This window comes from Perna viridis, chromosome 4, assembly GCF_037379345.1.
Source record: "Perna viridis isolate PV_CMFRI_1.1 ecotype Kerala chromosome 4, ASM3737934v1, whole genome shotgun sequence".
NCBI lineage: Eukaryota > Metazoa > Mollusca > Bivalvia > Mytilida > Mytilidae > Perna > Perna viridis.
Window position 1 is genome coordinate 16774311 of NC_142448.1, and position 18376 is coordinate 16792686.

An 18376-nucleotide genomic window follows, 5' to 3' on the forward strand; every position below is an offset into this window, starting at 1 on the left:
GTGCTGTGCTGTTGTTAGAGTGTTCCCATGTTTTTATCAGCAATGGAAAACTTAAAAACAATTCATATTTGACTTTAAAATGTCCATGGCATTCATCGTAACACAACATACATTTATTTGACTTCTCATTGTTTTTAATGCTATGTAAATTTTATTATAACATAGTTCATGCAGGTCAAGTTATTTCCCTGAGAGTTTCATTTACTTTTGTTACTTTGTATGTATTATTTTGGTTATTTAATGTTCTTTGTTGTGTATGTCTGTTTTCTATGTCTGGTCGTTGTCCCTAGATTACATTCTTTTTATTTCCGCTAGAATCTTGGTTCCTTTAATTACTCTTCCTTATCCCTTTATTCTGTGGAATATTTAGCTTTACAATCAGGAAAATGTACTTAGAATACTTCATCTGACTTAATATATAAATGTTGCTTGAAGCCTCGGTGTATGTCGTGCAGGTTTAGAGCATCTTTGGCTTAAAGTTACAGTGAATCAGGAAGAACAAACAAGATAGATACTATGGTATGTAATTAATCGTCCTGTATATCGTGGGATTTTTTAATAGATATATCAAATCAAATGTAAATTTCCTGTTAGTATGGAATGGCCTGCTGATTCACATAAGTCAAAATAAAATGCTTTATTTTCAAATATTATTTACAGAATTTATAATGTTCATAATTGTAGAACTGTTTATGAGTTGTCATTTGGTTGTGCACTCAATACTGCAAATTGAAGTAATAGAAAAAACATTCGGAATCGCATTGCTTCAAATCTCAATTTCTTCTTTATCCTGAAATTTAATTGATAATTACATGATATTCGATATAATATATACTTATATAATTGATGTTTCATGTAAAATTATCGTCACTTGTAACATCTTGGCTTCTTTTGAAAATTGAAATCAGATCATTGTCTTTGGTTAAGGTTAGTTACTGTACTTGTATCGGTAAAACCTTCCCTTTTATGGTTTATAAGGAATATGGCTTGATTGGTGTTAAACGCCGAAGCACGAATATTACAGCTATAACCGGGCGTTGAACATGAAATGAATGATAAAATGAACATGTAATGATGATGAAATGTTGGTGGGACACAAAGGAAATATGGTCAATCATATTTGACGAATTTCGATAGCCACTGGAAATTGGGAGAGGTGTATATTGTCGGGCAATTCAGCGACGGAGCCAATGTTCCTGCTCTTGTCGAATTTCACAGCAGGTTTCTTATATATATTCATTATATTGGTTAACATGAGAGAATGAAAGGTGGTTTTGTGGATCTTTTTTTTTTAATTTAACAAGTGCATTTTACATGACTGAATGTTTTTAATTTAACCGGTGCATGTAACATCACTGTAATAGTATTACTATAAATACTCCTGTTATGTAATATAACGTAGTAAACAATACTTATTTGTAAAACGCAAACAATCAGAATAAATAAATACGAATCGTGACATCATAAATAAGATAATAATAACAAATCCAGTGATATGTTCATTTTTTTTTTCTTGAAAGCCAGACGTAATAGACAATTTTGTTTTTTGTTATGGAAAACTTTTTTTATTGAACACTGAATGTATTCAGGTTGCACTTACAAATTTATTGAAAACATTGCGTTATACAAACTTACGATTTTAGGTTTAACTGTCAACAAGACAACCTCAATAATGGTAATATTAATTCACAGCGCTACATTAGCGTGATTTTGAGACCTTAAGTTGTGCATTCTTCATCAAGTTAGGCCTCAAGCAGTCTTTCCTAGACCACATCGATGCAACATCCTGAATCATTTTCTAACATTGTAAGAAAGGAATGGCCTGCTAATTCACCGTATATTACTCCTATTTCGCATGTGAAGGACTTATTGAGTCGCAGAACGAACCTTAGTAGCCCACCTCAAACCTGCAGGATCTGCACAACCGCTAAGCATTAGTATAGCAAACCATTCCACAAGCAATGATTCAACGTTGTGATGACAGCATGAGAAGGCGTTGTAAACTTGCTTTGACTCAAGGGGAGGCCATACCCGTTACGGAAGCCGAGGGAAATGTAATTGAAAACTGTTACCCCTGTTATGTTTATAATTATTTATAATAAAATATTAACCTGATTAATTCAAATCCACAAATATGCATGGCATTTTCTTCTTTATTTCTTGACTTTTTGCCACCTTGATAATTGAGCAATATTATCTAAAAAATATTAATTGAAATTTGAACTGAATTGGTTCTGTCAACAATCAGTACTCACTCTTTTCGTGTTGACACGCCATATTTACAATGTCTTTTTTAAAGCGTGTTCTAATTGCTGTTAATGTCAATGAGAACGTCTTAAAATGATAGTATTCAATGTTGGGTGATGAATGAGGAAGAATGGCAAATAAAACAAATATAAGATGTCGACTGCAGAGATTGAGGTGTATAAATTTCTGTTAATAATCTTTACGTTTCGCAGTAGCAACAAGGTTTTAGTGCGTTATCAGAATCAAACTGATTATTTGTTTATTAATTAATGTCAATGAACTTATCTTCATCTTTTTGACAATTGTATGTTAACCGCTACAGGTTCATTGTACAGCAATTAAACGTTGAATTCTTTTATCAATATGTTGTTTCTTTTAAGCAATAGTGCAATATAAATACATAACGAGTGAAGGAGACAATGGTCGACACAACATCATAATCATCTATGAGTAAAATATCTCAAAGAATATAATAGAAAATCGAGCTAATGATTGCGTCGTAAAATTCATATCCGGAGTTAGTGAGACACCACATCTTCATCAAGTTCATCAACAAGGACAAATATAAGAATCACATCTAACGATATGCAAACACCAGGTAACATGCACTCATTCATTAAAAGAACATTAGTAAATCTTACCCAACAAACTACTAGAAAGATACAACCGTAGAATTGGTGTTGTTTGCTTTTCTCGAATCGTCTGTCGTAAGGCCAGTGTCGTAAAACATGAAGAGGGCAACAGTGACAAATTAATAAATATTTTGGTGGAGATGGATACATGTACACTCAAGTAATCGTCAATGTAATCATGGGGATATTAAAAGGCCTACAGTGAAGAGGCAGCAATTAGCGTATTACTAATAGTTAAGCGCAGAGCAAAACACACGAAAAGTTCGCGTGAAATCGCAGCAAGAGTTTATGTTAAATGATGAAATTGACATCATACTAAACCAAGAGTTTACCCGTTAACACTGTCTGAAGATTTTCATTGTTTGATTCTTCAAGCGATCTCTATTTATTTGGCCAGTTAGGCAACAAAATCTGTATTATCATGTATCCAATTTTTTTATGCAGTGTAGTATGGCTGAGATAATCACAGAAAAATGACATTTTAATTTTAGTATATTATCTATATCTATATCTATAGTGTGTTATTTTACTATTGCTTCTATCAAATTAATGGCATTAATATACATACATGTAATATCTACATCTTATATAAGTTTGAATAAAATGAAGTATATCAACTGAACGTTCACACAAACGGAAGGAATGAATCCGTGCTCAACAAATGTCATGACTATTTTAAGAGCAAAAGACTAAGATGAAGTAAAAAAAACACAGAGGAATTGAAAAGTACCCAAAAAAAAGAAGACAAATAAATATGGGTTACCATACTGTGTTTAAGATCATATGGGGCGAAGAATCTTAATTCATTTAATCTTATGTCTTCCTGTCTGGAATTTTTAGTTTAAATCTTTTTATTGGTTAGTTTATTTCTTCTTTTTTTTAATGTTCATTTTAAATTGTTTCGTTTTGTTTTATTTGTTTCGGTCTTTACTAATAGCAAACATATTTACCATATATACCTCTCTTTTATGTATGATAACTGTCATGAAAGTACTAAATAACCAGTGAAGTGTCTGTTGAATGGATTTATGTGTGAAAGACTGATATATGATACAAACTGCACCAATGATGGGAAAATAATGCAGTCGTGTAAAACGGGTTTCAGATATCTTGTTTTAACAGTAAAAGATTGTTCTAGTTTAGTCCCGCATTACTCGTTAACAAAATTACAAAGAGAATCTGTCCATATAATGACAAATCTGTTGGGATTTTATATAACCAAAAACATGGGTATGATTTCATATTGAATGTATAAATGATCTGGTCACTTGATAAGTGTCTACTGATAAAATGCTTTAAAAACAGGACGACTTGTTATTCTCTTAATTATATGACTAACACTTCATCTGTGGATGTACTACATCAAAGTGATCAAATATCATGACCTTTTTCTATTATCTGCAGACAATATATATGATATAAAATCTTATTTGTTTTACCGTATTATTTTTTGTTGATTAAAAATCTATATCCTAACGTTATGGTATTTTGTTCAAAATATGCATTCTTCTTAATTAAAGTACACTTCAATGTTTTAGGATGACATGCAAAGGACAGGAAATTGCATTGTTGTCTTGAAACTAAATACAGTTAATTTTCAACCTAATGTTGATATAAAGTACTCAAACTTCGTGTTTGCAAACATTTGTAAGCATATAGTGTTGTTATCCCGATAAAAAATTCGTTGTAAAGGAATATAAACACTCTAAATCAGTATGACAACTTTGATAATAAATTGGACGTTATATTATTGAAACTAAATACGGAAGGTGGTGTATAAAAAAAGATCTCCGTATGGAAGTTGCATCGCTTCAATATTTCAGTATTTCTGGGTAGAGGACATGCTTTAAAATGACATTTGAAACCACGTTTATCATATAGAAACAAAGATTAATACGAAACCAAAAATGCGCTATTATACCACAGAGAAAATAAAGTTTTTTAGAGACTGGCTTTCTCAAACTCTTAAAGTTTATCAACCAATGCTGTTATAAATTTAGTGATTCCTGTTTTGATTGGCCTTCTTATTCTATGTAGAATTCGATTATAAATTTTGTGGTCAAAACTAACATAACTCAAAAACTAATATCGGTTTTGGTATGACATACACATAAGAGTATAGATGATCTGACATTAATCAACATTTATTTACGAGACCCAAACAATGCTGCGATTTCCATTTCTCTTATGTTAAAGGGATCATCCTTAACATATATTGTTTGAATGGTTAAATCATATTTTCCAACGATTGTACATCTTATACTTAGTGCCTTGTATTGTTGAATCATATTAACTAACGATTATACATCTCACTTAGTGCCTTGCATTGTTGAATATTATTAACTAACGATTGTGCATCTTACTTAGTGCCTTGTATTGTTGAATATTATTAACTAACGATTGTGCATATTACTTGGTGCCCTGTATGGTTGAATCATATGAATTAACGATTGTGCACCTTAGTTAGTGCCTTGTATTGTTGAATATTATTAACTAACGATTGTGCATCTTGTTTGGTGCCCTGTATGGTTGAATCATATTAACGAACGATTGTGTTTTGTATTGTTGAATCATTTTAACCAACGATTGTAGATCTTACTTAGTGCCTCGTTTTGTTGAATCATATTAACTAACGATTATACATCTTACTTTGTGCCTTGTATTGTTGAATCATGCTTACCAACGATTGTACATCTTACATAGCGCCTTATATTGTTGAATCGTTTCAACTAACGATTGTGCATCACACTTAATGCCTATTATTGTTGAATCATTTCAACTAACGATTGTATATCTTAATTAGTGCCTTGTATTGGTGAATCATTTTAGCCAACGAATGTATATTTTGCATTGTATTTGGTACCTTGCATTTGCAATCTATTTATATGATGTTTAATTTTCAAAGTGCCGTTATTTCATTAAAAAGAAATTATATTTGTTATCGAAAGAAGATTCTACATGACCTAACCTGTAGATATATAGAAACTTTGTATTTTAATTAAAATTTTTCCGGAAAAATTCAGGAAACAATAGCAGAAAAGGATTGACTTCAAAGTCAGCATGTCTAATATCTGGAACAGCTTGAATCAATACAAATGTTATCATGTTAATCGATCCTGAAATAAATCAAGCCCCAAGTTTATAAATATGTTTATAACATGGACATTTAAAGAACTGTCTTTACAAAACAAAGCCATGCTATTTTTGATCATGGTAAAATACAACGAGAGTTAAGTTATGGAACTGTCTAAATCGTATGAAGTAGTAGTAATTTTTTTATTCATGTATGAATATTCATATCTTGAAAGATCTGTTTAAAAAACTCTTCGGTATACCGAATCAAAAGAGAGTAAATGAGGTAAAAGAACATGTAAACTTAAACCCAATGACACTTACGCTTCACATCTAAGAACAGTGCTGAGTATTCGTGAATGATAAAATTACTAAACATCATAATATTTGCTAATAACCGAAGAAATGAAAAACTTATCAATTAACACCGTTAGGAAACAAACTGCACATAGAAATTTAATTATAATAGATATATTGTTAATTGAACAACACACCAAAAATAGTCAAAAACTATTTTTCAAATTGTTTGCATCAGACAATTATTCATCATGTCTCTGTTTCAAAATTAGCTAAATAAGAAAAGGCCAATCTTAAAACTGAAAATGTACTGTTTTCTGTAAGTCGCCAATTTATTAAATTTCTTTCATAAATCATTTGTGTGATAGTTGGTTTCATGCATGTACCAGAGGTAAATGTATAAAACACACCCTTTCGATTGCAGGAAAAAGTGAATGTTTTTATCGATACTTTATTTCCAAATTCAAATTTCTAACAGTACTAGGGAATATATCTTTTTTCCTTCTAAGAGGATATAGGATATGACTTACATTCTAGTAAACATTTTAGATTTTACGAATCCGGATATAACTGTTTTAAGCAACAGTGATGAAAAGACAATCCAAAGCCATAGACCCTTTAAACTGTTTTGAAACATTCAGATAAAGCAGTCGTAGATGACACAAGCTTTTACCCCAGCTGCTCCAAAACGTAGGAAAACTTTGGATGCTTGCAAAAGCACGGGTCCGTCAGCGATTTCGCAGAAATTAAGTAGATCCAAGCACATCAAATGCCAGATACAAAATATTTCGACCGTGAGTACATCGAGAGATGTTGCACCTGGAGCCATATCCACCTTGCATTCGTCCAACATGTAAATTCAACACACACCACGGCCCATGTACATAAACATCAGCCCAGTCCGGAATTTTGGTAAATCCTGCTTGATCATCCTTAGTACAAGGGGTTCAGGGTAAGGGTAAGTATTTTATTATTAACAGTTCTGATTACGGAAAGCTAGTTATCCAGAGTCATCTCGGGCTATTATTGACATGGAACTTTGTCTTCTATATGTTGCTTTACCTCAGTAGAGTTTAAGTCCCATCAATGTATCTGAAGAAAACAATGAGCAAAGTTATAATTCCGTTAATCATCCGTCAACTTCCTTAAAGAGGTTCACAAATTCTTTGGGGCCTTACTTTGGGATTTTTTGATAGAAAATGTGATGCTGCAAGATAATGCAAATATATACACAAGTGCAAAAATGATTTGGTAAACACCCTGCAGAATTGTGCAGACAAAAATCAATCAAAGCGTCTCTATTCCCTTCGACTCACCCCCATTCGTATCGACTCACCCCCATTCGTATCGAAAATGTTTTAGAATCTTTGAAAAGAAATCAAGCTATTATTGCAATTACAAATATCTGGTCTTTAACTCGATTTTTAAAAACTGAAATAATGCTGAAATAAGTCGAAGTCAAAGTTAATGTTTAGGTTTTTCATTCAGTCTGGATAAGCATATAAATAAGCTTTTTTGAAGTAAGGACAATCGTCGGTAAAAGATGTGCAGCGCAAAACCTGATGTTTGTCTTACAACATCACTTTATCGATCGGCTCACGTTAAGTTTATATTTTAAATTTCGTATTTTCTTTATTTCGCCACATTCAATTCAGCCTTCTGTGGATATGAAATAGCGAACTCCGACAAAGTAGTTCATTTGGAATTAAATTATTTAGGAAGAAGTTTCATGAAAATTATAAAATCTGGAAAAGAAGGGAGCTCTGTCTATGTGACGGTGATAAGATTTGCTAATCGGGTTATGACAACGTTTGTTACGGTCTTCTCTTCTCAGTTCGGATCCTTAGTATTTGAACTTCTTATCGTTTAAAGCAAATATTTCTGTTGAGTATCCGCCGGCGTACTGGGATTTCATATATCCGTTTTTCTCTTGCTTGCGTGTAATATTGAGATGTTTTGAATGAAAAAGAGCACTGACTTCCCATATATACTAAATTGGTGGTTCGCAAGAACATTTTGCTATATCATGTCCACGCAAAATTACTTTTTTGTTGCTGGGGCCATTTACGCCATTTTCGAATTTCAAATTGCTTATATTTCCATTTGCAGCAAATTTGTCGAGGTATTCAGTAGAACGAGGCTTGCTTCATATTGCGTTTCTTTTATAAGAGGAATCTCATTACAACAGAAAAACACCAAAGTTTTGATTAACTTACCAAATGTTATATCGACACAAAGACATCGTTCCTAAATATATATCTGCTTGAAACCATCTTAAATTTTCAGAAATTTTCCATCAGATCTTTTATGTTAATATCCAAGATAAAAATGTAAATGTTAAGACCTATTTTATACAATAAATACACATTTAAAAAAAATAGATTTATTTACAAGAATTGTAGGTGTCATATGCAAACAGTTATCAAGTCATTACTAATTTCATTTTATTTGGTTGGAGATTGATTCTCTCCTTTTGTATCAAAATTAAGCACGATATTTTGAACCTAATTATTTTTATTCAGCTCGAACTGTATATTTCGTAATATCCGTATTTAATTGTGCAGTGAGTGCTAATTAAAACTAGAATAAACACAATGATAATCCCTTTGATATCAGACTTCGATGATCAGACTGACGAAGCCAACACCACGACATTCTGTTGGGTTCTTTAATTGTAGTGCATTGTTGTGACGTGCGACTAGTTATCTTTGGATGGTTCCATTCATCATGAAGTACGATGTCATATTCTAGGTCTGCGCAGGTCACTTCACGCAACAATGCAACGGTCGTACTGAATTTATACAGAGTGTATGCTATTCTTCCACAATGACAATACTTGAATGGGGTAAGCTTTCCATTATGTGGGGAATGGGGATGGTGTATAGGGGATTTTGAATGGGAAGGATGGTGACATTAGTTTTGAATTTTTTAATGATAAGATGTTTGTTTGTTTGTTGGGGTTTAACGTCCGAGCAGCAATATTTCAGCTATATTCAGACAATGAACATGAAATGGATGATAAAATGAACATGAAATGAAAAAAAAGGATGGGTCACAAGGATAATAAGGTCGACAAATTTTGATTGCCACTGGAAAAAGGGGGTGGGTAAGGTCGGGCAATTTAGCCTCCTCTGACGTAGCGCAAAGGTTCCTACTCCTATCGAATACCACAGCAGGGTTCTTTAACGTGCGAGGAACGTGGCATCTTTCCCAACACGTGCACCACTATGGTTTGCGGTCAGGTTTTCCGTATTATAGCCTGACAACCCCAGCATGTAACACACCAGGGGTACCCCATTCCACCACCTGGGGCACACATCCCAGTTGCTCTGTGGGCAGAGCGCCTAGCCCCGGCTAGGTTTCTGAGCACTATTTAGTCGCCTTTTACGACAAGCTTAGCGCTGCTGCAGGCCTATTCTTTTGACACTTAGACACTTAGAGATCGATGGTAAAGAAAATCTATTGACCAAACTTCACGACAAACGTAATGACTTTTCATTTTAAATTGTCAACTTTCCTGTCATCTGTGGCAATATCCCTTCAGCACCTGCGGGTGGAGTGTTCATATCGCAACTCACACATTATGCTAGAGCTTGCTGTAACTACGCAGACATTTTGTATCGCGCTAGATATCTTAAAGTTAGACTTCTGAAACAGGGTTATGCTGCTACAATATAGAAGTCAACACTACAGAACTTTTATTGTCGCCATCCTGAACTCGTGGATCGTTTCGGTATATCCATTTGCACCATGAAAACTGATTTGTTCGATGTGTCATAGTTTTCCTTTCCTCTTTCGTATTGAGTAACTCAGCGGGTGTTTTTAGAAAAGCCGAGGCATTTACCCTACCGGTACACCTGGTCCATGCTCCAAGTTTTTAGTTGAGTCCGAGTTGTTCATTTACTTTGTTACTTTGTATGTATTATTTTATTTACTTTATGTTCTTTGTTGTCTTTGTCGCTGGATTATATTATTTTGATCTCCAGATTACTCGAGATTACTCCCTTGATTACTCATTATAAATCATATAAAAATCTGAAAATGTGAAAATTGAACGATATCATTAAAATTACATTATACAAACGTTCCTATTATAATGTAGCTATCATTGAAAAGTGAAGCAAAAACATATGTGTTAACCAGACGTAAAAGAATGTTTTATGTCCCTTTTGTTGTTTTAATGATCGCATAATATCCGTTTAACTACATCGTATTTTACGAGAACAATGTCAAATGTGCATTAGTTATCTAAATTATTGCTTCTTCCTGGTTGTTTTCTGTAAAAAACATTTGAACAAACTTTTCTATTCAATCGCCAAAACATTTTGTGACTCGAATTACAATTGTAAATTTATTACATCGGTGTCAAATCACTTCTTCTTACAGACTTTACTATTTAGAACAGCCATATTGCTAAATACTGGATACAGTGAAGTATTCAATACTGATGACAATACGATTCTAAATTCGATTCACAGGAACAATTAAAAGGAAAATATACCTCATTTTTCACATACACAATATATTCTGAAAGTAAAACCAACAATATGATGATTTTCTGGTACATATCTTAAAAATAACCTGTCAAATATGCAGTTTTTTTTAATTTGAATAAACAATATTACTGTAGAGGCATATTCGAGAAAAAAATTATACCAAAATTGTTTTTCTTCCTGAACGTCATTTTTTCAGTTTGATTATAATGTTGAGTCCTTCATTCCGTGCTCGCGTATGTAATCAACTGTCTTAATAAATTTCTTGTTTCAACAGCTTTGCTGAGGACTAACTTTCTTGAAATTTAAAATTTATAATATTTGATCTAGAACAACCAGTTTTATTCAACGGTTTTTTTTGTGTTTGGTCAGGACACGTGTCTCACTTATTACTCAGATATTCATTTCTGTTTCTTTTTTTTTTTTGTTTTTTTTTTTTGTTTTTTTTATTTGCATGTTTTTGGGGGGATGTTTTGTTTTGTTTTTGTCGTAAACTTCTACTAATCTTTTGATACGAAATTAATATCGTAGAAGCAAGTTGCAAATTGGTTCACGTAGATGATGCAAAATTTAATTTAATTGCCCAAACAGATGTTTTTGATCTCATCCAAGTCTATATATGACTAAGTTTAAAAAAAAAGAAATGTATATGTATTCTGAAAAAAAAGGAAAATATTTCACATCAAAAACATGCTATAAGTAACGGTGAATTTAATAGTACACTAACATTTGTCTTTTTGTAAATATTTGAAATGTAATTTTCTTTTTTGTGTATTTCTATCTTCCATGTCATATTGTTATTCTTGGATAATGTTCGTTTTAATTACCGTTTGAATCAAGGTATCTTTTATTTTCCTTTCAGTAGATACAGGAGTCGTTATGACATTTAACTTCAAATTTATTGACCAGAAGCATGTTCATTTAAACAACAGTAAATGATAATGGTTTATTGGTTAAGCATCATGTGCGCAGTCATTTAACAGGTGTATGATAGAGGGGGATATATCGTGCGTTCTAGATTTTATTTTAAACTCGTCAATTTTAGAATCTAATTATCCCAAAGGAAATGATTGAGTTCCATGTTTGCAAAACATTGGTGTATTGTTGCGTAATTATTGTATTTTAGATGATAAAAGAGGTCTGCAATGAACAAGCTATCACCTATATTTGTTATATATTGTTCGTCACGCCAGATAAATTAGAAAAGGTAATTGTGATATTTCTTGGTAATAACAGTTAAAAAGAACAAGGCATATAAACCAAATCTGGGGTGAAACCAAAATGGATTTCTCTAAAAGTGCATTTACAATTCTTTAAATTTATGTCTTCGTAGTTTCTGTGAATGTAAAAACTATAAATCGTCGTAACATTTTTTTACTTTAATATATAAAACATTTTTTATCTAGTTTTAATCAGACATATAAACAATACTTATTATTGCATCGTAAAAATAACAATTAAATATGTCCCTTAACAGTCATTTCTACATAGTATAAAATCATAATCATCATTCAACTATCTTCTATTTCGCCCAAAAATTTAATGAAAAAACATTTACGTCACTAGACAGACCATCAGATTAAAACAATCTTCCTTTTCAGTCCGGGAAAGACTGAATAATTATATTAATGTCCTCAAATATTAACTGCTAGCCTCTTTGCAAAAATGGATGAAATCTTTACAATATCCAAAAACAAAAATAAAATACAAATTTGTAAAGACACTCAGTCATTATTTAATAAAACTATACATCAAATTTGAAACAAAACAGTGATAACGATTTCCACATACCCGATATCTCGAATGAAATCTGAAACAACGAATTCTACTATTCATGATTGCGATTTAAATTCCCTATATTGCATTAAACAGCTTGATTGTGTCAGTCCTTACATATGTAAGTAAAACCTGGAAAACAACAGAAGAGAAGAAGCTTTAAGCATTTCAGAACAGACGCCTGACACAGATAGTAAGGATCAGATGGCCAGAAATGATAACAAATGAAGAACTACACCGGCGAACAAGAACATCAAAATATGTGATACAATAGCATACAATAACAATAGCAGATGTTTACAACGCATGATTTTGATTTCAAGTTACACTGACTGCTGGACGAAGTCTAAGTCACACGAGTTACATAAGTAACATCAAAACACAAAAGTTGAAAAATGAATACAAAAACAATCATCCAATAATTTGTTGCTACATCATGAACTCGTGGATCGTTACGGTTATGTTGCTGCCAGATTGAAGTCATCACTACATATGTCTTACTCTCCATCATGAACTCGTCGATCGTTACGGTGTATCCATCTGCACCGTAAAAACTGATTTATTCAACGTGTCATAGTTTTCCTTTCCTCTTTCGTCTACCTCCTACTTGACTATTTATGAAAAACTCGGCGGGTGTTTCTAGAAAAGCAGAGGACGCCAACCCTACCGTGCACCTGGTCCATGCTCCCAGTTTATAGTGGAGTCTGAGTTGCACATTTAGTTTTGTGACTTTGTATGTATTATTTTAGTAACTTTATGTTCTTTGTTGTGCATGTCTGTTTTCTATGTCTGGTTTTTGTCGCTGGATAACATTCTTTCGATTTCTGCTAGAACCTTTGTTCCCTTGATTACTCTCTCATGAATTTGAAACATTTTGGTAACCTCTCATCCTCAGCACAGTATTTAAATATATTGGAAAATAATACATATTCAAAAAAACGTACAAAAACATTAAAAGGAAGCTTATTCCAACACAAAGACATGTTGCCATATGCAATACAAGGAACAAAGCCTTGACGTTTCAAATGTTTCTAAATAAAAAAGGACTTCGTAAAGATTTAAATATTCTTTATTTTTATAATCATTTATCTATCCACTTATAATGTATAATTGTTTATTTCTTGCTCTTGATGTGATAACAACAAAAATATGCCAGTGTAACAAACAAACCAACAAAAAGTAGATCTACTCTGCAGTATTACAAAAATGTCATGTTAGCCTTTTTAAATGTATCAGTTATTTTTAGTTAAAGCCTGAAGAGTATTAAAATGAAGAAAATTCAATTTATCTCTTATATCGTGGGATGAAATGTCTAAGGGAATAACTGTCAGTGTGTGTGTTCTGACACACATTAGCTACAAAATTGTAGACAGAGCAATTTTGTTAAAATGTACTACTAAACAGTAAATGAATAATATATGCACGTGGTTTATTTGAAAGATAAGTTTTCCTGCAGATATAAGTAAAACAATAATGATTTATCGTTCCTGCAATTAAAAGGGTAAGTTATAACGGGGTTTATGCTTTGAAATTAAGACTGATATTTATAACTGTTCAGATTTATAAAACGACCTCACAGTCTATACTCTGTCAGTTCCTGTTTTAGTGACATTGTTATTTATCATTTATATGTAGCTGCACAGCCAAAAGTGTCACATAATAATCACACGACTTGCAACACATGATTATGAGTCGAATGTGATAATTGACATAATGAACACATAATAATCACATGTTTTTTACAAACATATGATAATTACATGTTCGCAAGTAAATCTTTACATACGATAATCATATCGTTACCTTATGGATCCAGGAACATAAGGTCATCATAACTATGTTGTGCAGCATCTTTGGAAAAGTAAATGTATTTTGCAATTGTTTAAAAGGTTTGGAAGGAGGCATTTATAGAAAAACGGTTAAAATATTTTGAACAAAAGATTTTTTAGAAAAGCAATAATTTTTTTTCTTTAGAATTAAGCTGTCAGTCATTTTTAATTGAAAATGGATTACTTCAGCCTTCAACCTTAAATTTCAATAAAGAATCACTGTACGTCGGAACAATTTATAAATTGGTCTGGGCCAGTGAAGTTGGAATAAAATTTTAGATGATTTGTAGTAAACACAATTCGATATACTGTTGAAGTTATTGTTAGAATCTTGATAAATTAAAAAATATCCATAGCAAAAAAATGACTAATATTTATTTCATACTGGTCTTCACCACTAAAAATAAAAATTACTCAATCCTACACTATTGGTTAACATAAAGTGGACGTCATATGTGTTGTAATTTATTTTCTAGTTGATTAATTGTGCATTAATTGTCATCTTTGACTTCTTAGCCATGAAAATATCACTGATTAAGAGTATTGCTTTGACATTGCTGATTGAATATTCGATGTATGTATCTCGGAGAAAAAAAATAAAAATAATAGTGTTTCAGTTAGAAAAAATATTTTATATCTCAGTAGTATCTACTTTCACTCGAATACTTTATTTCAGAATTAATGTGACAATTGTGTGCTTTTTCCGTAATAATTATAAAGAAAAACGATTACAGGTGGCATTCAAAGCAAATTATATTTTTACAGAAAACAGGAGATTGCTCTCTATATAAACTAACAATCCAGTGTTTAAGGGTTAACACAAAGGTTCTTGTAGTCGGTAACGTCAATATCATATTCATTCATTTACGACTTCACGATTTATCTAATAAACTAATCCTTGGATAGTTGACTGGTGCCAACTAGAAATATATGTACTTGCAGTTCTTTATTTGACCGGTCTTGTTCAAAAAAAGTTTTTAGCGAGTTGATAAGATTCCTTTTAGAATTTATCTCATGCCTCTCATAACATCGCGACTTATTCATTCACTGCTATAAAACTGGTTTTATAGATGATCTGATCCAAAAGAAGGAATATTGATTAGTCAGATCCTTTGATCTCTGTTTTTGTTACATAGATAATGTATTGTCTTTAAACCATCTTTGTGTTGGGAATTTATACATTACTTTTAGGATATAAGTATAAATACATCTTTCCTTCATTTATTACAAGTAATTAAAAATATATGATGGATTACATTTCAATTTACCTTTTGACAGTCTGAAAGTCAGACAAAATAAACTGTATTTATGTACCAGAAACATATTTGCTACTTCATTTTTTTGTATTATTATTATTATTATTATTATTATTATTATTATTATTATAAGTCAGAGTTAAAATCTTTATTTTGTCCTCCATCTTGTATTACATGTATAAAAAACTGGTAAGGATAAATAAGATGAAAGTGGTACTTGATATATGCTTCTATATTGTCCCGAGACATTTATCAATTTAAAGAATTCGACCCTGAAATATGATAAATCGTAGTAAAACATGAATAAATCTTAACTTCTCTTAAAAAACATTTGATACAACATTCCATAAACTGTGATACATCTTAAAGAGTTTCCACAATTCTATTAAATTATTTACTATTCTTGGCTTTCATCCTTCATTTTCAAACTTGTACAAATACAAAATCTTTCATTAATGTTATGTACTATTTAAATAACAATTTGAAATAGAAGGAATTTTGTCTTTTGAATAAATGATCAGCATGTATTTCTTCTGGGTGTAATTACTTTCAGTACATAAATTGGGTTCATGTCACAACTGCACGGTACTTTATTTTTTACTTCTTTTATTGGGGTTTATTTCAGACTTTTAATTTTTACGTTTTCATCATGCTGGTTTCAAAGAGTAATCAAGGGAACCAATGTTATAGCGGTAATCAAATGAATGTAATCGAGGGACAAAGACCAGACATGGAAAATAGACATACACAGCAAAGAACATAAATCAACTAAAATCATACATATAAACTAACAAAGCAAATGAGCAACTCGGACTCCACTGGGAGCATGGACCAGGTGCACCGGTAGGGTAAGCGTCCTCTGCTTTTCTAAAAACCATAACGATCCACGAGTTCATGATGACGACCATAAAATGTCTGTAGCGATGACCACAATCTTGTAACAATATAACCCTGTTCCAGAAGCCATACATATTTGAGTAATTGATTTTAGTGGAAGGAAAATTCTTAACAAATATTGTTCTATTCATTCATCTTTTGTAATTATTAAACTTTATTTAGAAGTTGTATTCATGTGTTAGTCATATACATATTCTCAACAGAGACTTGAGACAAACATTTCTAGACAAAACGTTAAAAATTAATTATAATTAAACAAATAATACATTTATAAAGGAAGGTAATCAACCATTAAAAAGTTAAATCAACATTAACGTTTATCAGTACATGTCAATTAAAGTTGTATTAGTGGTTTCCTTTCTATGCAAAGATTTCTACAACTGATCGACCTAAATTAGAAAAGCGGTTAGACCTTTGGGCTGTTCTATTCTTTACAATGTTTGACTTGTTTTTATAATATCCATTAAGTGAAATATTGCGTTTACTGGATATTGTGTCAAAGTTCCAAGTACCTGTATATATATTGCGCCTGACATAGGAAGAAGTGTTTGCAAAGTCTTGGATACTATTATTAGAAAAAAAACATCGTAACACCAAATGGTAAAAGTGGCTACATTAACCCTGGTTTGGCTGATGCAATAGTAAGGAAATATGTAAAATGCATATCATTATACAAAAATATAACCTCTAGAATTAAAAAAGAAAGAATAAGTCAGAACAAAAAATCATAGCTTGTGATGTACAAAAGATACACAACTTTCACAGCATCTCAACAGAAAGATCAGTTTAAGTTTCTAGTCTTGTATTTCTATATAAAGGTGAAATATTGTAAAGTGGGTTTGTTGGTTTATGTGTTTAATTATATTTTCTACCTAGTCCTTCATTTATTCATCGGACAAGTACTAGAAATTCTATGTCATTCCCATCTCTGTCATGTTCACCTCCATGATCCGCCTCAAGATTGTCTTTGGACAACCCTGCTTTCGTTTTCTTTCTTGAGTCAAGCTTAAAGATCTTCTGGTGATGTTGATCGTTGATTTCCAGGGATATGATTTTAGTTTGATACACAATGTTTTAAGAGTTTCTACCATGCATATTGTTTCGAGTAAAGATGAACTGCATGTAGTAATTTTAAATGAGAAAGAGTAGTCAAGGGAACCAAGATTCTAGCGGAATTCAAAAGAGTGTAATCCAGGGACAAAACCCAGACATGGAAAACAGACAAACACAACAAAGAACATAAGGAAACTAAAACAATACATTCAAAGTAACAAAAGTAAATTAGCAACTCAAACTTCATTAAAACTGGAAGCAAGGACCAGGTGTATCGGTAGGGTAGGCGTCCTCTGCTTTTCTATAAACATCCGCCGAGGTGCTCATAAAATGTCAAGTCCGGGGTAGACGAAAGAGGAAAGGAAAACTATGACACGTTGAACAAATTAGTTTTAATTGCGCAGACGGATAAATCGTAACGATCCATGAATTCATGATGACCACCATAAAACATCTGTAGTGTTGACTGTTCCAGAATATAATTGTAAGAAGTCAAGCGCGATGCAAAAGGTCTACGTAGTTACGGTAAGCTCTTGCATAACGTATTAGTTGTGATATAAAAAAAAACTCCATACACAAGTGCTGAAGCGATGTTGCCACAGATGAAAGGAAAGTTGACAATTTTGAATGAAAAATCATCACGTTTGTCGTAATGTTTGGTCAATAGTTTCCTTTGCCATCGATCTCTAAGTGTAGGTCAAGATATGAGGCTGTCTTCACAGTGTCTGTAGTGTCCTTTATCTCAAGTTATTTGGGGTAGATTCGATGTATCAAACCCCGAAACTAGGATTGTTTAACGATAATACATCATCTATAGAGCGGAA